The sequence below is a fragment of the Bos taurus genome, chromosome 6 (assembly GCF_002263795.3).
Source record: "Bos taurus isolate L1 Dominette 01449 registration number 42190680 breed Hereford chromosome 6, ARS-UCD2.0, whole genome shotgun sequence".
Classification (NCBI taxonomy): Eukaryota; Metazoa; Chordata; class Mammalia; order Artiodactyla; family Bovidae; genus Bos; species Bos taurus.
In genome coordinates this window covers 9,595,057-9,621,416 of record NC_037333.1, presented here as the reverse complement: position 1 = coordinate 9,621,416, position 26,360 = coordinate 9,595,057, and positions in this window count along the sequence as shown.

Sequence of the window (26,360 nt, the reverse complement as noted above, 5' to 3'; positions counted from 1 at the left end):
GTGAGTTTTCCCTGCAGAGCTCCAGATCTCTTTCTTCAGTGGCATCTCTCTGGGGATAATAGGATGGGTTTGGAGATTTGTATAAATTAGCAACCTTCTCTTGAAATTTGGGGAGCAAGCTGCTCCTTTCTTCTGTGTTGGAGCACATTACTATTATCTCATTCTCTACATTGAACAAGCGTTAAGTTTATAGAGGCTTCTCTGTGGTATTCTCACTGTCCATGTCACTAACTGGCAATGTTCACGTTCTTAAGAAAATGTTTGTTTATTCTTTTAAGTTGCACATTATTTCTGACAGCTGTTCTGTGTTCATTGGGAAAGGGGAAGACCAGCACAAGGCTAGCCATATGTTCACTGAAGTGAAAGAGAAAGTTGTTCAGTCACATCCGACTCTTTGTGACCCCGTGGAATGTAGCCTGCCAGGCTCCTCTGTCCATGGAATTCTCCAGGCAAGAATACTGGAGTGGGTAGCAGTTCCCTTCTCTGGGAGATCGTCCCAACCCAGGGATTGAACCCGCACCTCCCTCATTTCAGGTGGATTCTTTACTATCTGAGCCACCAACGAAGCCCAATGTTCATTAGGAAATTATTTCATTATTTGATAATGGTGATTATCTTAAGTGCCTGAAAGTCCATGTCAGCTTTTAGTATTTTTTAAAAAGTAAACCACCTTGGATATTTACATGAATTTCACTGGGGAAAAAATTATTCTGATCTTACTTTTTCAGTAACTTGAATTTTGGCACCTTTATTCTAGGTTTTTGGAAATCAAACCCCTGTTTTCCAAGGATATCCTGGATAACTGCTCTATTGATGTACTTGTTTTTCTTCTGTAGAACTGTTATTTTATTTATATCTTCACTATCAATTCAACTTTTGGATGGACTGTGATGAAGGTGTGTTAAAGTAATATTGTTGAAGTTCTTTCATATTTCATCATATATTATGAAATGAATTATATAGCCAGTATAATAATGATAACAGGGATAAACTATGTCTTATGACTATAATAGTAGTGATGGTTTTTTATAAGTATATAATAAATTATGTATATATTATTAATATACTATATATAAAGCAGGCAGGTTGGTTGATAGGTGATAAATAGATATAATATCTACATAGAGGTGTTGTTTTTTTTCTTAAATGAGAAAGTATCTTTCCATCTCTATAGGCAAATTATTTTCAGAAAAACTGTTGATACTTGGGCAGACTTGCCTTGGTGCCTCTGGTACTTTAATGATCAAATTATATTAAGCTAAGATTCAAAAGTCCCAGTAGGCTTATCTTGATGTGATGTGTTTTTATTTTATAACAGTTCATAGCCTGTGAAGATAGAACTGGAGCATCAGTTTAGGGTGTGAGCAGAAGCAACAGAACTGAGGCCAGATTTCTGTATTTATCTTTCGGTTTGTCCTAAAAGCCATGCATATGGTTTAGATGTGCCTGGCATCCTTGGCAAAGCCAGCCACGTCAGGGAGAGAGAAGTCCTACCAAGCCAGATGGATGCTGACTAGGCTGATATCCCTCTGCTAAAACCATGCACTTGTGGTGCTTTTCCAGGGGCTACTGGCCAAGAGGTTGACCACAGAGAAGGAAAAGCTTCCAAGAATGCTTATGTTTCTCCAATTTAGGGATTATCATAGGGCTTTTTCAAATTTATTTTATTCTCTATAATTCAATCTTGTTTTTGAAAGAGGGTTATTTTATGGTGGACTCTAGCATCTGTCTTTAATATGCACAGCCAGTAGAAATCAAATTCAAATTTGTAGTTTGTGAAAGACATCTGCAGGAGTTTTCTTACTTTAATATTCTTTAGCAATTTGCACTGTTATTGGGGAACAAAAACATAAACATCTAGGTGAATCTGTAATATCTATTTGTGATATACTTGTGGCTATTTCTCATTCAAGTACAATATGTATGTATTATTTCCTTATTATGAAATTATTGTGTTCACTTAATTATACATATTTAAAAGTATGTACTTATAATTTCCAGAATTATGGCATGGCAGAATATAGCATTTACTTTTAAATTTCCCTTTGTTATACCATAATAACCTCTTTTTATTTCAGCATTTAAAACAATTTATCTTACTCTTCCCCACAATGACTCTATAAGTAGATATGTTACAAGTATAATCTCTAAGTAAATGGGGACCCATTGCAATATTAATTCAATACTGATATAAATGTCGCTGCCTCTTCATCCTTTTATTGCTTAATTATTCATTATGTACATATTAAATTAATTGAATTATTTTCATCACCACTTTATTTCATATTTATTTATTCATTTCAAACTTGTTATTAAGATTTAAAATATATAAAATTAAGCTAAATAATATTGCTTTAAATTATGTGTATACCTTATTGCCGCCTTTCCTGGTAGCTCAGCTGGTAAAGAACTCGCCTGCAGTGCAGGAGACTCCAGTTTGATTCCATGGTCAGGAGGATCCCCTGGAGAATGGCATGGTAACCGACTCCAGTATTCTTACCTGGAGAATCCCCATGGACAGAGAAGCCAGGTGGACTACAATCCTTGGGACTGCAAAATCGATCACGACTGAGCAACTAAGCATACACACACATACCTTATAGTAATAAGTTACGCACACTGGCAACTAAAACCATGAAAATTTGTTAAACCCTCATGTGCCTTTATACATTTTTCTTTTCTTAAGCCTATGTTAATGTAGTATCTTTAATTTTCAGTTTATAGTAAACATTTTGGTTTAACTATATAAAATTAAATTTCTATTATTGTATGATATTTGTTGTATAAGCTATAAACACAGTATATCTGGTATTATTTCACAAGTATTTTCCAAAACAGTTTTCCTAATATTTGAGTAAATAAGATGACTTAAATTAATGATAGTGTTGATTATTTTATTCTCACTGATAATTAGTATTCCCTTTAGTTATCAATATAATGTATTTCCTTTTTATAATCAATATAATGTTCTTTGTTTAAAACAATGCAATTATTTCTGTAACTTTGTATTTTCCAATGTGCACATGAATGAGCTTTATCCTGAGATACATAAAGAATGATTAATTTAATGTATATATATTTATGCAAATGTTAAATTTCGGTACATATTGTATTTTCATGTTTACAGGTATTAAGTTTTGCCAGTTTTATAACTATAAGCTAAATTTTACTTTTGCTTTAATTTTGATTTACTTTTACAAGAGAGGCATAACATATATTCAAAGTTATTATTCAACTAAATATTTTATTACTTATTGCTTATTCATGGCTCTCGGTCATGTCTGACTCTGTGATCCCATGGACTGTAGAGCATCAGGCTCCTCTGTCCATGGGATTCTCCAGGCAAGAACACTGGAGTGAGTTGCCATGCCGTCCTCCAGGGGATCTTCCCAACCCAGGGATCGAACCCAGGTGTCCAGTATTGCAGGCAGTTCAGTTCAGTCACTCAGTTGTGTCCGAATCTTTGCAGCCCCATGGACTTGTGGCATGCCAGGCCTCCCTGTCCATCTCCAACTCCAGGGATTATTCAAACTCAAGTCCATAGAGTTGTGATGATAGCCAACCATCTCATCCTCTGCCATCCCCTTCTCCTGCCTTCAGTCTTTCCCAGAATCAGAATCTTTTCCAATGAGTCAGTCGTTGCATCAGGTGGCCAAAGTATTGGAGTTTCAGCTTCAGCACCAGTTCTTCCAATGAATATTCTGGACTGATTTCCTTTAGCATTAACTGATTGGATCTCCTTGCTGTTCAGGGGACTCTCAAGAGTCTTCTCCAACACCACAGTTCAAAAGCATCAATTCTTCAGCGCTCAGCTTTCTTTATAGTCCAGCTCTGACATCCATACATGACTACTGGAAAGACAATACCTTTGACTGGATGGACCTTTGTTGGCAATGTAATGTCTCTGCTTTTTAATATGCTGTCTGGGTTGGTCGTAGCTTTTCTTCCAAGGAGCAAGCGTCTTTTAATTTCGTGGCTGCAATCACCATCTGCAGTGATTTTGGAGACCCCCAAAATAAAGTATCTCACTGGTTCCATTATTTCCCCCATGTATTGCCATGAAGTGATGGGACCAGATGCCATGATCTTAGTTTTTTAATGTTGAGTCTTAAGCCAACTTTTTCACTCTCCTCTTTCACTTTCCTCAAGAGGCTCTTTACTTCTTCTTGCTTTCTACCATAAGTGTGGTGTTATCTGCATATCTGAGGTTATTGGTATTTCTCCTGGCAATCTTGATTCCAGCTTTTGCTTAATCCAGCCTGGCATTTCACATGGAAATGGAAAGATATACCCATATGAATTCAGAGTTCCAAAGAGTAGCAAGGAGAGATAAGAAAGACTTCCTCAGTGATCAATGCAAAGAAATAGAGGAAAACTCTAGAATGGGAAAGACTAGAGATCTCTTCAGAAAATTACAGATACCAAGGGAGCATTTCATGCAAAGATGGGCACAATAAAGTACAGAAATGGTATGGACATAACAGAAGCAGATATTAAGAAGAGGTGGCAAAAATACACAGAAGAACTATACAAAAAAGATTTTAATGACCCAGATAACCACGATGGTGTGATCACTCACCTAGAGCCAGACATCTTGGAATGCAAAGTCAAGTGGGCCTTAGGAAGCATCCCTACAAACAAAGCTAGTGGAAGTGATGGAATACCAGTTGAGCTATTTCAAATCCTAAAAGCTGATGCTGTGAAAGTACTGCACTCAATATGCCAGCAAATTTGGAACATCCAGCAGTGGCCACAGGACTGGAAAAAATTCAGTTTTCATTCCAATCCCTAAAAAGGGCAATGCCAAAGAATACTGAAACTACCACACAATTGTACTCATCTCACATGCGAGCACAGTAATTTTGACCCTGGCTCAAAATTCTCCAAGCCAGGCTTCAACAGTATGTGAACCATGAACACCCCAATTGCAGGCGGATTCTTTACCATCTGAGCCATCAGGGAAGCCCATTGTTTATTCATAACTTTAGCCTATTTTATATTTCTTTTCCTGTGTGAATTGTTTTCATATACTTGTATATGTGTTGTTTGTATATGTATCTGTATATGCTGATACATTTGCATATTATATTTATAATGTCTGTATTTATGTTGCAAATATCTTAACTCTGTGCGATCCTCATATCTTTTCTCTAGCAGTTTTTAATAGCAAGGCATGCTACTTTATCAGTGTTCTTTATTTGTGGTTTTTGAAGTTTGTGTATTATCTATATATTTCTTTTCTCAGAACATTTTACCCTGTAGTCTGCATATTTAGTTTTGTTGCTACACCATTCATTCAGTTCATTTCAGTTCAGTTGCTCAGTCATGTCTGACTCTTTGCGACCCCATGAACTGCAGCACACCAGGCCTCCCTGTCCATCACCATCTCCCGAAGTTCATTCAAGCTCACATCCATCGAGTCAGTGATGCCATCCAGCCATCTCATCCTCTGTCGTCCCCTTCTCCTCCTGCCCCCAATCCCTCCCAGCATCAGAGTCTTTTCCAATGAATCAACTCTTCACATGAGGTGGCCAAAGCACTGGAGTTTCAGCTTCAGCCATCAGTCCTTCCAAAGAACACCCAGGGCTGATCTCCTTTAGAATGGACTGGCTGTATCTCCTTGCAGTCCAAAGGACTCTCAAGAGTCTTCTCCAACACCACAGTTCAAAAGCATCAGTCCTTCAGCGCTCAGTTTTTGCTTCACTGATATTCAAATATTCTTGTTTTATATGGTTTCTCCATATATATTTAAATCTGCTACTGGGCTCCATCCCTGCATCTTACTTAGATGTAGAAAATATCATGCTACTATTAGGAATATTTTTTTCATATTTCTTCCTTTTTAGGAAAAAGATTCTTGCACTTATGTATGAATTTTATCATTTACTTTTTAAGTTACTCGAATAATTATTTGGATAATTTTTGGAATTAAATTGAATAAATGTCATATTTATTGCATAGAACTTTAAAATTGTGTCTCTTTTGTGAAGTGATCCATTGATTCTATTTATCTCAAATAATTATTTTTTTTAAGTCTAATATAAGTATGTTGACTTCTTTTTGGTTGTTAGTTCTCTTATTTCCAAATATTCTTGTTCTTATACTTAGTGGTTCTTTCCTTTTTTTTTTTTTTTTTGTATCTTTTTTTATTATCGAATATAGTGGGAAAAGGAAATGGCAACCCACTCCAGTATTCTTGCCTGGAGAATCTCATGGACAGAGCAGTGTGGCAGGCTACTGTCTATGGGATCGCAAGAGTTGGACATGACTTAGCGACTAAATTACCACCATAGTTGATTTACAATATTGTGTTAGCTTCAGGTGTATAGCATAGTAATTTAGATATTTTTTCTGATTATATTCCATTATGTTATTATATTATATTCCATATTTTCCATGTCTGTGAGTCTGTTTCTATTTTGTATATAGATTCATTTGTGTTCTTTTTTATATTCCACATATAAGTGATATCATGTTTGTCTTTCTCTGACTTATTTCACTAAGTATAGTATTCTCTAGGTCAACGCATGTTGCTGCAAATTCAATATTTCATTCTTTTTTATGTATAATATTCCACTGTGTGTGTATACCCCACAGCTTTTTAAGCCAGTTTCCTGTTGATGGGCATTTGGGTTGTTTCCATGTCTTGGCTGTTGTACATAGTGCTGCTATGAACACTGGGGTGCATATAGCTTTTTGAATGAGAATTTTTGTTTTCTTTCTGGACATTTATGCGAGGCTGGGCTTGCTAGATCATACAGTAGTTCTGTTTTTAGTTGTTTAAGAAAGTTTTATACGGTTTTCCATAGTGGCTGTACCAGTTTACATTCCATCTAACAGTGTGGGAAGGTTTCCTTTTCTCCACACCCTTTCCAACACATATTTGTAGAGTTTTGGATGATAGCCATTCTGACATGTGGAGTGATATATCATTGTGGTTTTGATTTTCATTTCTCTAACATTTAAGGATGTTGCACATCTTTTCTTGTGCCTGTTGGCTATTGATATGTCTTTGTGGAAAAATGTCTATTTAGGTCTTCTGTCCATTTTTTGAATAAGTTGTTATCATTGTTCTTATTGAGTTGTAGGAGATGTTTGTATATTTTGGTATTAACACCTTGTCAGCTGTAACATTTGCAAATATTTCCTCCCATCACATAGATTGTCTTTACATTTTGTTGATGGTTTCCTTGGTTTGAAAAACATGTTTAGCTTTGATTAAGTCTCTCTCTCTCTCTCTTTTTTTTTTCCTTTTATTACTTTTGCCCTGGGAGTTTAAGCTAAGAAAATATTGTTACAACTTATGTCCAAGGATATTTTGCCTATGTTCACTTAGAATTTTTATAATGTCCTGTCTTATATTTGGGTCTTTAAACCATTTTATTTTTTTATATGATATGATGAAATGTTCTAATTTTATTAATTTACATGTGGGTGTTTAGCTTTCGTACACCACTTGCAAGGAGACTGTCTTCCCCATTGTATATTCTTGACTCTTTGGTCAAGAGTAATTGACTGTAGGTGTTTAGACTTATTTCTGGGCTCTCTATTTTGATCTGTTGATCTATATGTCTGTATTTGTGCCAATAACGTAGTGTGTTTTTTTTTTTTTTTTTCCTGTTCCCAGGTATTTTATTCTATGGTTATTACAGTATTTTTAATACTTTTTTTAATACTTTTTATTGGAATATAATTGCTTTACCATATTTTGTTAGTTTCTGCTGCTGTGTGAATCACCTGTATGTGTACATTTATCCCCTTCCTCTTGGACCTCCCTCCCCCTCTACCCCCAATTCCATGCCTTTAGGTCATCACAGAGCATCAAGCTGAGCTCCTTGTGCTATACAACAACTTCCTGCTACTTATTTTACACATGGTGATGTTTATATGTCAATGCTTTGATTACTGTAGATGTGTAATATACTCTGAAGTCTGAAAAGGTTTTACCTTCAGCTTCATTCTTTTTCTTCAGGATTGTTTTGACAATTATGGATCTTTTGAATTTCCATATAATTTTAGAATTATGTGTTCTAGTTCTGTGAAAAATGTCATGGATATTTTGATAGGGATTGGTTTGGATAGTATGGCATTTTAAGTATTAATTCTTCCAGTTCAAGAGCACAGGATGTCTTTCCCATTCTTTGAAACATCTTTAATTTCCTTTACAGTATTTTATATTTTTTAGTATGTAGTCTTCCACCTCCTTGGTTACGTTTATTCCTATGCATTTGTTTTGTATGCAGCTTTAAATGGGATTTTATTTTATTTTATTTTTTACTTTCCCGATCTAATGTTTCTAATATTGAGTAAAGAAATGCAACAGAATCCTATGTATTAATCTTGTATCCTAGTACCTTGCTGAAATCATTTATTAGTTCTAATAGGTTTTGTGTAAAGAATTTAGGATTCTCTATATAGAGTATTATATCATCTTCAAATGGTGATAGTTTTACTTTTTTCCTTCCAATTAGAATACCTTTTTATTTCTTATTCTTCTCTAACTGCTGTGGCTAGAACTTCCAATATTATGTTGAATAGAAGTGGTGACAGTCGGCATCCTTGCCTTATTCCAGAATTTAGTGGAAAGTCTCTCAATTTTTCTCAGTTGAGTACTGTGTTGGCTGTAGGTTTGTTATAAATGGCCTTTGTCATGTTCCTTCAGTATCCACTTTTTTATATGTTTTTATTTAGATAGTAAAAAGTATCTTTTACAATGTTGTGTTGGTTTCTGCCATATAACTATGCAAATCAGCCATAATTATATGTACATTTCCTTCCTTCCCAGCCTCCCTCCCTTCCCTTCATCCCATCCCTCATGTCATCACAGAGCACAAGACTCGGCTTCCTGTGCTACGCAACTTCTCACCAGCTATTCATCTTACACCTGGTAGTGTATATACATTGAGGGTACTTTCTCATCCAACTCTCTCCATCCCCAACTGCATCCACAAGTCCATTCTCTTCATCTTCATTTCCATTCCTTCCTTGCAAATAGGTTCATCAGTATCATTTTTCTAGATTCCGTGTATATGCATTAATATAGTACATATTTTTTCTCTTTCTGATTTGCTTCGCTCTGTATAACAAGCTCTAGTTTCATCCACCTCACTAGAACTGACTCAAATTTATTCTCTTTTATGGCTAATATTCCATTCTATACGTGTACTACATATTCTATGCCCACTTTAATGAGAGTTTTAATCACAAATTTTGTCAAATGCTTTTTCTGCATGTATTTAAAGGACCATGTGGTTATTCTCTTTCCTGTTATTGATATGGTGTATCACATTGATTGATTTGCATATGTTGAAGCATCCTTGTAACTCTGGGGTGCATCCAACTTATCATGGTTCATGATTCTTTTGAGGTATTGTTGGACTGAGTTTGCTAATATTTTGTTGAGGATTTTTGCATCAATTTCATCAGAGTGTTTTTTTTTTTTTTTTTTGGTAGTGTCTTTACCTTGTTTTGGTATCAGGGTGATTCTGGTCTCATAGAATGAATTTGAGAGTTTTTGCTTCTCTTCATTGCCTGGAATAGTGTAAGAATGATAGATGTAAGTTCTTCTTTGTATATTTGGTAAAAATCTCCTGTGAAGTATTCCATCCTAGACTTTTGTATGCAAGTAATTCTTTTATTACAGATTCTATTTCATTTCTAGTGACTGATCTATTTCCATTTTCTGTTTCTTCTTAACTCAGTTTTAGCAGGTGGTATGTTTCTAGAAATGTGTCCATTTCCTTTAGGTTGTCCAGTTCAGTCCAGTTCAGTTCAGTTCAGTTTAGTTGCTCCATCATGTCTGACTCTTTGTGACCCCATAGACTGCAGCATGCCAGGCTTCCCTGTCCATCACCAACTCCCGGAACTTGATCAAACTCATGTCCATTGAGTCAGTGATGCCATGCAACCACATTATCCTCTGTTGTCCCCTTCTCCAGTCTTCAATCTTTCCTAGCATCAGGGTCTTTTCCAATGAGTCAGTTTTTTTGCATCAGGTGGCCAAAGTATTGGAATTTCAGCTTCAGCATCAATCCTTCCCATGAATATTCATAATATTCATTGTAGTCACCACCTGCAATGATTTTGGAGTCCAAATCAACTAGGCTGTCCAGTTGTTTGGCATGTAACTGTGTATATTTTTGCTTATGATTTTTTTTTGATAGTTCTGCACTTTTGGTTGTTATTTCTTCTGTTTCATTTCTTGTTTTGTTTACTTGAGTCCTCTCTTCTTTGTGAGCCTAGCTAAAGGTTTGTCAATTTTGTTTATCTTAAAAAATAAAAAGCAGCTCTTTTCTACTGTTTTCTTAATCTTTATTTTATTTATTTATTTCCTCTCTGATCTTTATTATTTCCTTCCTTCTGCTGAATTTGGGTTTCCTTTGTTCTTTTCGTAGTTTCTAGGGGTGATAGGTTAAGGTATTTTTTTGATACTTATTTTTTGTTTCTTGAAAAAGGCATCTATTGCTATGGATTTCCCTCTTAGAACTGCTTTTGTTTCATCCCACAGATTTTGTAAAGTTGTCTTGAGGTTTTGTTTTTTTTTTTAAATTTCTTCTTTGATTTCATTGTAACTCACTTTTTTTCTTTTTTTGGTAACGTCTTTTTTAGTCTTCATGTGCTCGTTCTTTTCTTGTTTTTTTTTCTCTGGCTGATTTCTACTTTCATACTGTTGCAGTTAGAGAAGTTGCTTGAAATAATTTCTGTTTGATTAAATTAGTTGAGGTTTATTTTAAATAATTTTATAATTTACATTTTAATAAATAGCCTTCCAGCCTCTTCAAATATTTATTTTAAAAAATTTTCTCTCTGGTACTAAATAGTATTTATGGCTGCAAAAGTGAAAGTGAAGTCGCTTAGTCATGTCCGACTCTTTGCGACCCCATGTAACTATAGCCTACCAGGTTCCTCCGTCCATGGGATTTTCCAGGCAAGAATACTGGAGTGGGTTGCCATGTCCTTCTCCAGGAGATCTTCCCAACCCAGGAATGGAACCTGTGTCTCCCGCATTTATGGCTATATATGTCCATTATTATGCTGAGGTATAATCCCTCTATACCCAATTTTTGAGAAGTTTTATCATAAATGGATGTTGAATTTTATCAAATGCTTTTTTTCTGTAACTATTGAGTTGATTATATGATTTTTATCCTTAATTTTGTTAATGTGCTGTGTTAGCTTGATTGATTTGCAGTTGTTGAATCATCTCTGTATCCCTGGAATAAATCTCACTTGATGATGTGAGATCATCAAGTGGTGTGCAATCTTTTTATTGTATTGTTAAATTTGGTAAGCAAAGTTTTCTTGGTGAGAATATTTTACATTTATGTTTATCAGGAATATTGACCTATAATTTTCTTTTCTGGCTTTGTCGTTGTCTGGTTTCAGTATCAGAGTAATGCTGGCAATATAAAATTAATTTGGCTGTACTAGTTTGCATTCCAAACTAGTACAGCCACTATGGAGAACAGTGTGGAGATTCCTTAAAAAACTGGAAATAGAACTGCCTTATGATCCAGCAACCCCACTGCTGGGCATACACACTGAGGAAACCAGAAGGGAAAGAGACACGTGTACCCCAATGTTCATCGCAGCACTGTTTATAATAGCCAGGACATGGAAGTAACCTAGATGTCCATCAGCAGAGGAATGGATAAGAAAGCGGTGGTACATATACACAATGGAGTATTACTCAGCCATTAAAAAGAATACATTTGAATCAGTTCTAATGAGGTGGATGAAACTGGAGCCTATTATACAGAGTGAAGTAAGCCAGAAGGAAAAACATAAATACAGTATACTAACGCATATATATGGAATTTAGAAAGATGGTAACAATAACCCGGTGTACGAGACAGCAAAAGAGACACTGATGTATAGAACAGTCTTATGGACTCTGTGGGAGAGGGAGAGGGTGGGAAGATTTAGGAGAATGGCAATGAAACATGTAAAATATCATGTAGGAAACGAGTTGCCAGTCCAGGTTCGATGCACGATGCTGGATGCTTGGGGCTGGTGCACTGGGACGGTCCAGAGGGATGGTATGGGGAGGGAGGAGGGAGGAGGGTTTGGGATGGGGAACATATGTATACCTGTGGCGGATTCATTTTGATATTTGGCAAAACTAATACAATTATGTAAAGTTTAAAAATAAAATAAAATTAGAAAAAAAAAAGAAAAAATAAAATTAATTTGGAAGTGCTTCCTCTTGTAATTTTTTGAAGCATTTAAGAAAGAGTGGTATTATTCTTTGAGTGTTTGGTAAAACTCATCCCTGGTACTGGTACAGGGCTTTTGTTAATTGGGAGATTTTTGATAAATGCTTCAGTCTCTTTACTAGCAAGTGGTCTATTTTACTTTCTTTAGATAACCCTTACTTTACTGACTTAACTATAGCATTTAATGTTCTGCTAAATACCTAATATTTTAATTGTCAATATTATTTTCATAGTCATAAGTGGTTTACAGACAAGGTTCTTAATTTTGTGAGTAATCAGGTTTGTACAATCAGAATTTTGCTAGTTTGATTCAGTACATTATAAGTTTTCTTTATTTTGGCTCTCTGAAATAATTTACACAAGGAAGTTATAGTGTGTTTATGAATGATGAAATCATTCACACTAAAAATAATCTGAGTTTAAGGATTTTAATATGATTCTTTCATATCCTTATTTTGTTCACAATTATTAGGCTATTTTAATCCACAAAGTTTGGATATATCTATTTTTCTCTAAAAATATGTCCCTTTATCAAGATTCTCAAATTTAGACCATAGAGTTTACTTTCCTTTTCATCTATATGTATCACTACCTCTTATTTATTTCTTATGTTCTCATATACACTTTTTCTTAGCTTGTAATAGTTTTATAATTAAAAATAACAATTTGGTTTCACATTCTCCTCTGCCTAAACACCCACAATGGTCTAACAAAATATATCCACATTTGGTGTTTGGATTCAAATTAGTTTTGGATATAAGCCAAGTTTCAGTACTCAGTGTTTTAAGAAAGACTTAAAATTTCACATAAATAACAAGAAAGGCAAACTAAATCAGAATATTGTGAGGTTAAAACAGTGCTGTTTTCAGTAAAATATAGTACCATACAGAAAAGATATGTGATTAATAGTGACTAATATTCTTTAGAGTATAAACAGGAACACACATCCTTCCTTTTAAAATGTCTAAGTGCAAATTACTGCATTTTAATTCATAACCATAAATGCGATAGTTTTACTTCTAAATCTCTAAACTTCAGTATTAGGTTTATGCTGATGCCAATTTGTAAGTCATTCAGGCAGAAAACTACAGCTTTTGCCTGAAATACCCAGATGCTGTAAGAAAACTTAAGTCTTTGCCCTGAATTATCAAGAAATGTAGAGCTGTGTGTACTGGACCATAAAATCAATTAACAGATGTTTTTCCTCAGCTCAATAGTTCATTCATATTTGCATACAAAGTATTACATATCCTGTTATATAGGATATGTCTTTTCTGATTACAGAAAGAAATGTATTTTTAAAAGAAAAATATTTCAGCTTTAAGTCTTTATTCATTTTGCTGCAAAATAGGTCATTTCTTTTTCCACTAAAATATTTACTTTCTTCTCATGTCTTCTATGATCATGAGCATCATCATAAGAATATAAGTTAGATGTTGTATCTAAATATTTTTTAATTCCAAATACATTCCAGAAAATATACTATAATTTTCACAAATTTTAAAAGCAAATATTTTCATTAAAAGTTTTTTAAAACATTTTATCCAAGAGTATTACTTCAATCCAGATTCATTAATATTAATGTTTTCACATTTATCATTTCTCCCATTTTACTGTTCTTTCTCTCCATTCTTCTCTTTCTCTCTCCCTCTCTGACACATATATACAACTTCCAACACATATACAAAGTTGTTTGTGTACATATTCCCTAATGAGAGGTACTTGCCAAACCGTATTTCAAAGAGTATGGAAAAAAGAGGCGAAAAGCTGCAGTTGTTTTTCTGCATAATTTTAATATAAATTGAGTGTATACTAATGAGTAGAATAAAACCTACTATAACAGAGATAAAATTAGAAAGCTTCCTAATAAAATACATGAGAAATACTATATTTATGTAAATACAGAATATTTGCAGATAAAGAATAAAATAGATAATGATTAATGCTATTTATGTGATTGAAGGCTATTTATCAAATAATCTGAGAAGACTTTATATATATACCACCATCTATATCCATTATGTGACAGTAAGTAATATAATTCAGTGTCCAGCCATAGTTGAGGCATTGTAAAGGAAATTTTAAAATCCTAAATATTTAAGTGTTCAGATATAGGCCTACTTAAGGAGGCATATGATGATTCATTGTTATTAAAATTACTCATATAGTAATTGGAATACTGACCTGATTTTCCTTTAACAAGCTTCAAAATTTTAATGTATTCAGGAGAAATATAATGAAAGGTAGGTAGCCAATGTATAATAAAAAGCATGAGTTTTGCAGTGAAGTAACTTAAATTGAGTTTTCAAAAATGTAAAGCATTTAATAACCTTGAGCAAGATGACATCTCTTAGCTTCAGTTTCCTCATCTAGTAATCTGGAGTTTTAAGGATGTTGTTGACAGCTCTTAAAATTAAGAAAAAGTGTACAATATTTCTAAAGCATTTGAGACCTTACTAGGTGGTTATAATTTTTCTCAGAATGGCATTTGCTATATAAAAATGAAATAGTTCTCAAAATAAACCACTTTATTAATAAGTCCAGACCTTTGATCTTCCTGTTTCTGTTTGCATCACCAGAAAAGATTTATAAGATTTGTTTAACATGCATCTTAAGACATGTTGCAGTAATTATTTTTAAAAATCATGGACTGGAGAACTTTTCAGAAGTCATATAAAGAACAGCTATTGAATTATGGAATAAACTTAGAAAAAGAAATGAAAACATTCAATATACAATTTTCAGAAACATTTAAAAAATGTTAGGTTTTTCTCTGAGCAACATACTTTTGTCCTTAGCCAATATATATGTATATATATAGATGTTGCCAATATCCCAGTAAAGAAATATAAGTACTATGGGCTTCCCAGGTGGCAATAGTGGTAAAGAAACTGCCTGCCAATGCAGGAGATGTAAGAGATGCAGGTTTGATCCCTAGGTCAGGATGATTCCCTGATGGAGGAAATGGCAACCCACTCCAGTATTCTTGCCTGAAGAATCCCATGGACAGAGGAGCTGGTGGGCTACAGTTCACAGGGTCGCAAAGAGTCAGACATGACTGAAGTGACAGCACACAGGGTCAGAACAATATTATATCTGCTAGAAATTTCTGTTTTACTCTAAATTTATGTGAAAGCTGATGATATCCCATTGAATAGGAATAGTATTTTTGGTTCATCTTTATAAATTATCTGGAAAATACTAAAGTAACAGCACTTCTTCAGTTATCAGTTAGAAGTGCCACAATGAGCCATAACCAGACCAGGACCATCTATGCAGTGCTCACTTACAAGACACACAGAAGGATGTGTTTGCTGTTGCCATATTTATCTTTGCAACGAGAATCTGTAAATGTATAACTGATCATCTTTATTTTTATCAAATAAATGGCTAGTTATTAAAGCAGAGACACTCATTTTGAGATTTGTAGGATAACTAAAGAACTTAACTTAGGAAGAACAATGACAACAGATCGTTAACTAAAGAACAATAAAAACAGATTCATGGAAATCAGTGTATATGGCTAATGCTGTGGGGACTGAATTGTACCTATTATAGTGAACCAATTATTTCTAAAACATAAATGATAATACAGCAAAAATAGGCTTAAAAACACCAGATTAAACTACTGATATATATTTTATTATATATAAAATTAGTTTAATATAACAATTAAATAACATTTTAGTGGCAACCCACTTCAATGTTCTTGCCTGGAGAATCCCAGGGATGGGGGAGCCTGGTGGGCTGCCGTCTATGGGGTCGCACAGAGTCAGACATGACTGAAGCGACTTAGCAGCAGCAGCTATATATATATATATATATATATATATATATAAAGAAACAAAATAAGTTTTATATATATATATATAAAACATTTTATTTCTTTAACAAATTAACTTTTATAAAGTTATAAAAGTTTATAGTTCTCCATGTATTCAGGTCAAGGTACACTGTTCAGTTCATGATTATACTCTTATAAGATATGCAGCAGAAACTTTTGAGCTTCCTTTCAAAAATCTAAAGATGTGATTCAGTGCATTCAATGTGAAAAACTGGGGAACTCTGATAATAATCAGAAGCCATCTGGCAAATAGTGAAATAATTGAAGAAAGGAGAGGCTTGAGGAAGTTAAAACTTCAATATGTTTACCAGCATGTACCCAAAGAAGAAACTTAAGCTTCCAATTTGTAAAGATAGTAACACATAATAGATGAGGAAAACAGCTTTAAAAAAAATGCGCATTATTCAATCATTCAGAAGTTTTTAAATTATATTGCTTAGTTGATTTCTTTTTATTTATACAGACAATAATGCAATCATCGAGACTACCTGTTCTCAACAATTAGGTGCTATTGACATCAACTTTTCCACATATTCTTTCAATAATCAAGAATATATATTAAATAATACAAACTCTTAAAGAAATTAGATTAGCAGTGGTTCTAGATCATGTTTACTGTCAACTTTTCTTTCTTTCCCATTTAATATTTTCTTTCTGTAATGTTCAGTGATTGTTCAGAATTTATGCTAATGAAAGCTGCCTCCTTGAAAACCTAGAACTGAAGAGAAGCAGAAAACATTAACAATTTACATATAAAAGCAAACAAAAAAACCATGCTGAGCCACAAGATGTCACTGTAGTTCAAGCAAGCCATAGCTTTCTCTAAATTGAATAGAAAATGGAATATATTGGGCTTAATTTATATATTTAATCTGCTTTTGATTATATTCCAGACATATTTAATAATGGGCTATAAAATGAAGATGGAGCAAAGAATAATTTGCACTTGGAGTTTTTAATTTTCATCTAATTTTCTGGAAGTTGCAGTGGTAGATGTTGGAAGAAATAAGTCAGTTCTTTAAACTTTATGAAAAAATAACATAAATGAATAGTTAAAACAAGGACAAATGAGTTATAGACTTTTAGCCTTAACTTTATATGTGTCAGTTCAATTCAGTTCAGTCGCTCAGTCGTGTCCGACTCATTGTGACCCCATGAATTGCAGCATGCCAGGCCTCTCTGTCCATCACCATCTCCCAGAGTTCACTCATACTCACGTCCATAGAGTCGGTGATGCCATCCAGCCGTCTCATCCTCTCTCTTCCCCTTCTCCTCCTGTCCCCAATCCCTCCCAGCCTCAGAGTCTTTTCCAATGAGTTAACTCTTCGCATGAGGTGGCCAAAGTACTGGAGTTTCAGCTTTAGCATCATTCCTTCCAAAGAACACCCAGGACTGATCTACTTTAGAATGGACTGGTTGGATCTCCTTGCAGTCCAAGGGACTCTCAAGAGTCTTCTCCAACACTACAGTTGAAAAGCATCAATTCTTCGGCACTCAGCTTTCTTCACAGTCCAACTCTCACATCCATACATGACCACTGGAAAAACCATAGCCTTGACTAGATGGACCTTTGTTGGCAAAGTTATGTCTCTGCTTTTGAATATGCTATCTAGGTTGGTCATAACTTTCCTTCCAAGGAGTGTCTTTTAATATCATGGCTGCAAACACCATCTGTAGTGATTTTGGAGCCCCAAAAAATAAAGTCTGACACTGTTTGCCCTGTTTCCCCATCTATTTCCCATGAAGTGATGGGACCAGATGCCATGATTTTCTTTTCTGAATGTTGAGCTTTAAGCCAACTTTTTCACTCTCCACTTTCACTTTCATCAAGAGGCTTTTTAGTTCCTCTTCACTTTCTGCATTAAGGGTGGTGTCATCTGCACATCTGAGGTTATTGATATTTCTCCTGGCAATCTTGATTCCAGCTTGTGCTTCTTCCAGCCCAGCATTTCTCATGATGTACTCTGCATATAAGTTAAATAAGCAGGGTGACAATATACAGCCTTGACGAACTCCTTTTCCTATTTGGAACCAGTCTGTTGTTCCATGTGCAGTTCTAACTGTTGCTTCCTGACCTGCATATAGGTTTCTCAAGAGGCAGGTCAGGTGGTCTTATATTCCCATCTCTTTCAGAGTTTTCCACAGTTTATTGTGATCCACAAAGTCAAAGGCTTTGACATAATCAGTGAAGCAGAAATAGATGTTTTTCTGGAACTCTCTTGCTTTTTTTATATGTGTAGGGTAGTATAATATTCATGGTATGAGATCTGAATTTAGATTGTGTCTTCCCAACTGCTCTTAGACTAACCTATCTCATTCAACTGTAAAGTGGGAATAATATTTGTGATTATCTCAGAGGGCTCCCACAGATAAAATAAAAATTGTTATATCTAGGATTTACTATAAAATTAGGTTTTAGAGATTGTTATCTTATTAGAGAAAGAATCAAACCTCTATACGCCAACTACTTTTTTAAAATTTACATTTTAATATTTTAGTATATTATGCCTTCAATTTTCAGGTATGTATATTATAAAGCCCCCAGGTTATGAACTTTATCCTCTTCTACTTCTCTCTTCCCCAAATTGCCTACTAATGTGGTAAGAATCAGAAGTTATATTATGTTCTATTATGACCATGAAATCACCATGAAATGTTGAGTAAGTTTTAACTAACTTTTGTGACAAGGGAAGTGGTAGATGAAAATGTTTTTCAGAAGTTTTGAGTAATTTTATCAGGTTGGTTTATTTCTCATCCTTAGTTCTTATCTTCTAATAAAGATTTGGAGTGACAGACTAATTACAGCTCAAACAGGCAAATTTCTTGGCTCTTGTCTCATAGTAGCAAAGACTCGAAACAATAGACCAGTTACAGCTCAGTACAGCTCATGCAGACAGAATTTTTGTTAAAAGACAGGAGATAGTACAGTCCACAGATGTGGGAGGAGGCCAACCCCAAAGGATTCACAGTAATACCTCTTAGCTTCCCTTTTTATACTTCCTATCTCCTCCTCTTGGTTGTGCCCTGTGCAGAAATAGGGCTTGTACCTGCCACCAATCAAGAAAGGAAATGGAAACTCATTCCAGTATCCTTGCCTGGAAAATCTCATGGACAGATAAACCTGGTGGGCTGCAGTCCATGGGGTCGCAAAGAGTCAGGCATGACTGAGCGACTAACACTTACTTACTTATTTAATCAGGGGATGCAAATGGGCATATACTCAAGGCCAATCAGGGAAGGGGGCATGTCTGGGAACATGCAAAATAGATCTTTACATATTCATATAGGCAGGCATGGACTGAGGGTTTTGACTGACAATTACAAGTTACTTAACAATAGGCCCTATTGCACATATCCTTCCCATAATCCAGTCTGTTATGATCAGCTGTATGTATGTATAGAATATTTATAAACTATTGGTGGGCTCCTGGCTGCCTAAGGTTACTTGAGGACACAGTTGTTCATCAAGGGCACATGTGCCAGAGTTGGAGAAGCCCCTGTGGCTAGTTTGTATTTACTGTGTGCCTAAGGCACACACTCAGGGCTTGGAAAAGTCTCTTTGATTATTTTTATAGCATATCTGTGAGCTCTTGCTGGTGTGTAGGGTGGGGTTTAGAGGCCAGCCTGCATCCATTTTGGCTAGGCCCTCCTTCCTAGATCATGCCTGAATTCTTACCTAACAATTTCAAATTTATTTTTGTTTTGTTTTTCCCCTACAGTGCTTTCTGTGGATAATTAAAGATCCTTCTTTGATTTTCAAATACAAAAGGTCTCCTTTAGAGATGACTTTGAAGCAATGCTTTCCATGAATTAACATATCTTTTGCATATATATTTGTGCTTCAGTCATAGCTCAGTTGGTAAAGAATCTACCTGCAATGCAGGAGTCCCCTGTTCGATTCCTGGGTCAGAAAGATCCCCTGGAGAAGGGAAAGGCTATCCACACCAGTATTCTGGCCTGGAGAATTCCATGAACTATATAGTCCATCGGGTTGCAAAGAGTTGGGCACAACTGAGTTTTCAGACACATTTAATATTAATTTTCACTTTCAGACATATTTAATATTAACTTTCAAATAATTTGGTTTTCTCTTATGAAGAATTTAGGCATATATTCTGGAGATACCATCTTTAGTTCTGTAGTGTTCCATTATGGTACACATATGTGCTTCATGTGATTTTATCTAAACTCTAACGAGATATTTGTTTCTTATTTTGTTGTTCAAGTGAGAGATTCATGGACATGGTAGCAAAAGAATATTTTAATGAGAAAACCAAATTTCTTTGCTTGTATAATAAAAGTTTTACTTTGTTTAATTACTTTTGGTACCAATATAGAAGCAAAAATATTTTCTGTACAGGGGCCTTCAATAACTCATACATTAAGAACTGTTATCTCAAAACATAATACACTCTTTTTACATAACATAAACTCATGCCTTTTTATTGAAAAGACACCCCATTTGATGAATATTGCAGTTCTTTTTCTGTTGCTTTCTCTTTATCATTTTATCATTATTTCACACTGTATGATGGTTCTAGAACTTTAGAATTTAACTTACTCTGACCTATAGTTGGGAATTCTAATTCTCATCTACATAATTGATTTATTATTGCAGCTTGACTTATTATAGGTAATTTGACCTTGTTTGAAATAAATGAGTTTTCTTTTCATTAAAGCTATCTGCTATGCAGTGGTAAACAGATAAAAATGTGATAGGGTTCTAAGCCCATGTAAAATATAGGGAGTGTTGAAATATATATAAAAGTATATATTTCCAATATATAGGAATCCTTAGGGGAAAAGTTGATTTTTTTTTTTAATTTAAGGAATTATATCTTTTTATTTCTCTATTTTCTATTTAAATTCAAGTATTATTTTTTTTTTGACAATTCAAGAAGGACCAGAGACAAGTTTCTTGTAGAAGGAGAGAAATAAAATAGAGAACAGAGAAAAGGAAATACATTTGGAGGCAAAATAGCAAAGGATAGCCTGGGAGAAATACCGTTTTGTCTGTTAATATACATTCTCTGTATATTCAGCAAGTTTTTAAATGAATACTATTTCTGCTGTTTTGCTTTTCTCTTATATAAAAGTTCAGTTCTTGAAATAGAATTATAACATTCATTATTGATTTTAAAAAAGTAAAGTGCTACATCTGTTCAATAAGGAATAGAAAGAGTTAAGATGAAGCAGTAAAATCAGTGGTTTACTAGAAGATAACATCAGTCCTCAAAGGCATCTGGACTCTTTTGTTGATTCTGTCAGAAAATTGATATTAAACCTTAAAAAAACAGAGTAACATTTCTCTTTCCTTTTACTAGAAATAATAGAAAGTTTAATATGTTTTCTGAATACTTTCAATTCCATGCAGTTAATGAAATAGCTTTTTTGATTATCACATAAGTATTTGATGATTGTGACGTAGTAAATCAATGCTATTAATATAAGTAGCAATTAAATCTTTCCTGTGACTCTTAAGTAATGAGATGCATAAACAAACAAAAAACTCATGGAGAAATATTTATAATAATTTATCATAAATGCAATTGATTTGTGCTTTTGATAATCTCTCAACTTCACAAAGTCTTCTTTGCTAAACAGATAAAAATTAAAGAACTAATAGAAGTTATCATATCATGAAACGTAAGAGCAATTTTGCTTTTCATATTTTTGATTTGCTTTATAACTTACCTCTGTAATAAAATAGATTATTTAAATAATATTCTATTAAATATTAAATAATATTTAATAGAATAATATTCAATATATTCAATAATATATGAATATAATATGCATATAATATATATGAATATTATATGAATATAATATAATATTCGATAATATTCTATTAAATATTAAATAATGTTTAATAGAATGTTAACTGAATAATTTTGATAACATAATATCCACCTAAATGTGGCAAATTAAACATATGAAATACTTATTCACATATAGAAAATATTTTTATTAAAACTTTATTGTTTATTTTAACTATTGTCTACTTAAATATTATTAGATTAGTTTAGGTGTATAGCATAGTAATTTGATGTTTTTATAGACTATATAGACTAGAGCTATAGATTAGAGCTTTTATAGACTAGAGCTTCCTTGGTGGCTCAGATGGTAAAGCGTCTGCCTGCAATGCAGGAGACCTGGGTTCGATCCCTGTGTTGGGAAGATCTCCTGGAGAAGGAAATGGCAACCCACTCCAGTATTCTTGCCTGGAGAATCCCACGGATGGAGGAGCATGGTAGGCTACAGTCCATGGGGTCGCAAAGAGTCAGACACGACTGAGCAACTTCACTTTCACTTTTCATAGACCATATGCCACATAAAGTTATTATAAAACATTGGCTAAATTTCCTTTGCTATATATTATATCCTTGGAACTTATTTGTTTTATACGTAGTAGTTTATACTTCTTATTCCCCTTTACCTATTTTGCCCCTTCTCCCACCCATCCCTCTACTTCTATTCACTAGTTTGTTCTATGTATCTGTATGTATCTGAGTCTATTTCTATTCTATTTGTTGGGTTTTTTTTTTTTTTTAACTTTTTAGATCCCACTAATAATTGAAAACATATAGTATTTGTACATATCTAATTTATCTCACTAACCATCAGATCAGATCATATCAGATCAGTCGCTGAGTTGTGTCTGACTCTTTGCGACCCCATGAAACGCAGCACGCCAGGCCTCCCTGTCCATCACCAACTCCCGGAGTTCACTCAGACTCATGTTCATCGAGTCAGTGATGCCATCCAGCCATCTCATCCTCTGTCATCCCCTTCTCTTCCTGGCCCCAATCCCTCCCAGCATCAGAGTCTTTTCCAATGAGTCAACTCTTTGCATGAGGTGGCCAAAGTACTGGGGTTTCAGCTTTAGCATCACTCCTTCCAAAGAAATCCCAGGGCTGATCTCCTTCAGAATGGACTGGTTGGATCTCCTTGCAGTCCAAGGGACTCTCAAGAGTCTTCTCCAACACCACAGTTTAAAAGCATCAATTCTTCGGCACTCAGGCTTCTTCACAGTCCAACTCTCACATCCATACATGACCACAGGAAAAACCGTAGCCTTGACTAGACAAACCTTTGTTGGCAAAGTAATGTGTCTGCTTTTGAATATGCTATCTAGGTTGGTCATAACTTTCTTTCCAAGGAGTAAGCCTCTTTTAATTTCATGGCCGAAGTCACCATCTGCAGTGATTTTGGAGCCCAGAAAAATAAAGTCTGACACTGTTTCCACTGTTTCCCCATCTATTTCCCATGAAGTGATGGGACCGGATGCCATGATCTTCGTTTTCTGAATGTTGAGCTTTAAGCCAACTTTTTCACTCTCCACTTTCACTTTCATCAAGAGGCTTTTGAGTTCCTCTTCACTTTCTGCCATAAGGGTGGTGTCATCTGCATATCTGAGGTTATTGATAGTTCTCCCAGCAATCTTTTTTTTTTTTTTTGGTTTAAAATAACATTTTATTGCCCAGGATATTTTTTTTTCCCTTGTGTCATATTTTGCCTGTTTTATTTGTTTTTCTTTTCTTTTTTCATAACTATAAATTCAAGCTTAGGGAAGCTTGCCTTTGTCTTGAAAAACAAAACAACAAAGCTTTCATATCATTTGCAACCTGGTCCCATTAGAAGAGACAGGTGGGTTATCTTGTAAGAGTAAGATTTATACCACGAATGGTGAATCTTGATTCCAGCTTGTGCTTCTTCCAGCCCAGCGTTTCTCATGATGTGCTCTGCATATAAGTTAAATAAACAGGTTGACAATATACAGCCTTGATGTACTCCATTTCCTATTTGGAACCAGTCTGTTGTTCCATGTCCAGTTCTAACTGTTGCTTTCTGACCTGCATACAGATTTCTCAAGAGGCAGATCAGATGGTTGGGTATTCCCATCTCTTTCAGAATTTTCCACAGTTGATTGTGATCCACACAGTCAAAGGCTTTGGCATAATCAACAAAGCAGAAATAGATGTTTTTCTTGAACTCTCTTGCTTTTGTCCTGATCCAGTGGATGTTGGCAATTTGATCTCTGGTTCCTCTGCCTTTTATAAAACAAGCTTGAACATCAGGAAGTTCACAGTTCACATATTGCTGAAGCCTGGCTTGGAGAATTTTGAGCATTACTTTACTAGCGTGTGAGATGAGTGCAATTGTGCGGTAGTTTGAGCATTCTTTGGCATTGCCTTTTTTTGGGATTGGAATGAAAACTGACCTTTTCCAGTCCTGTGGCCACTACTGAGTTTTCCAAATTTGCTGGCATATTGAGTGCAGCACTTTCACAGCATCATCTTTCAGGATTTGGACTAGCTCAACTGGAATTCTATCACCTCCACTAGTTTTGTTCGTAGTGATGCTTTCTAAGGCCCACTAACTTCACATTCCAGGATGTCTGGCTCTAGGTGAGTGATCACACCATCATGATTATCTGGGTGGTGCAGATCTTTTTTGTACAGTTCTTCTGTGTATTCTTGCCACCTCTTCTTAATATCTTCTGCTTCTGTTAGGTCCATACCATTTCTCTCCTTATCGAGCCCATCTTTGCATGAAATATTCCCTTGATATCTGTAATTTTCTTGGAGAGATCTCCAGTCTTTCCCATTCTGTTGTTTTCTTCTATTTCTTTGCATTGATCACTGAAAAAGGCTTTCTATCTCTTCTTGCTATTGTTTGGAACTCTGCATTCAGATGCTTATATCTTTCCTTTTCTCCTTTGCTTTTTGCTTCTCTTCTTTTCACAGCTATTTGTAAGGCCTCCCCAGACAGCCATTTTGCTTTTTTGAATTTCCACTCATATTGTTGCAAATGTTAAGCTCTCATTCTTGTTTATGGCTGAGTAATAATCCATTGTGTAGTATGTCCCTGTATGTGTATGTCTGTGTGTGTATATATGTATCCACCCTACATCTTCTCTCTCAAGTCATCTTTTGAGGAACACTTAGGTTGCATCTATATATTGACACTTTAAATGATACTATGAATATGTTGTTGCTGTTTTGTTGCTACATCATATCTGACTTCTTTGCAACCCCATGAACCCACCAGGTTCCCCTGTCCATGGAATTACTTAGGCAAGAATACTGAAGTGGGTTGCCATTTTCTTCTCCAGGGCATCTTCTGGGGGTGTATATATATTTCTAAAATAGTGTTTTAATTATCTTCAGATGTGTACCCAGGAATGAAATTGCTGTATCAAAAAAAAAAAAAAAAAAGAAATTGCTGTATCATATGGTTGATCTGTTTTTAACATCGAGGAGGGGGGAATGTAAATTGATACAGACACTATGAAAAACAGAATGAAAATTCCTCAAAAAAATCATATTTAAATAATATGTATAAAAAGTTGACACCATTAATTTCACACAAAGTTTGCTTATATTGAATTAGAAAACTTAGACATTTCTTTTTATATGGTATTCAATGAGAATATACTGCTAACTTACCCAGAGTTTAGCAAAAGAAAATAAGAAAAAGCTTACTAGGCAGAGGCTTTACTGTAGACATATGCTATAAATAGCTAATTTTCAAATACAGATGCTCATTAAAAAATAAATGGTAGTTTTTCTTATATTTTTTCAGCAAAATGAAATCCTCAAAGTAGTAAAAAAAAAAAAAAATCACCATCTTTAACACCAGATTTCAAAATAATACTTTTGACATTAAAACATTATGAAATATGTATAATGTCTTAATAACAAGAAGTTTAAAACTCCACATTATATGTTTGAATTTTATAAATAAGGCTTTTGGAGATATAAATCAAATAAACATTTATTTATTTAATCAATCATTCACGGAAGTGTTGGGCTCACTAGATTCTTCATCTTTCTCTTTTCCTGGATGGAAAGAGAAGTAAATGATGTTAGAGTCATACAGTGTGAATTCCTGATTAATTTTAAATTTTATGAGCACTCTTTTTTGAATTTTTTATTTCCATAAACTAAAATTTTGATGCAGTTATCCATATAGCATTGATTATGTTAATAGTTTGTCTTTGGAAAGTACACCTTTATTTATTATTATTTTTTTCATACACTGTTTTTTTTTATTTAAATTTATTTATCTTAATTGGAGGTTAATTACTTTACAATATTGTATTGGTTTTGCCATACATCAACATGAATCTGCCACGGGTGTACATGTATTCCCCATCCTGAACCCCACTCCCACCTCCCTCCCCATACCATCCCTCTGGGTCATCCCAGTGCACTAGCCCCAAGCATCCTGTATCCTGCATCGAACCTGGACTGGCCATTCATTTCACATATGATATTATACATGTTTCAATGCCA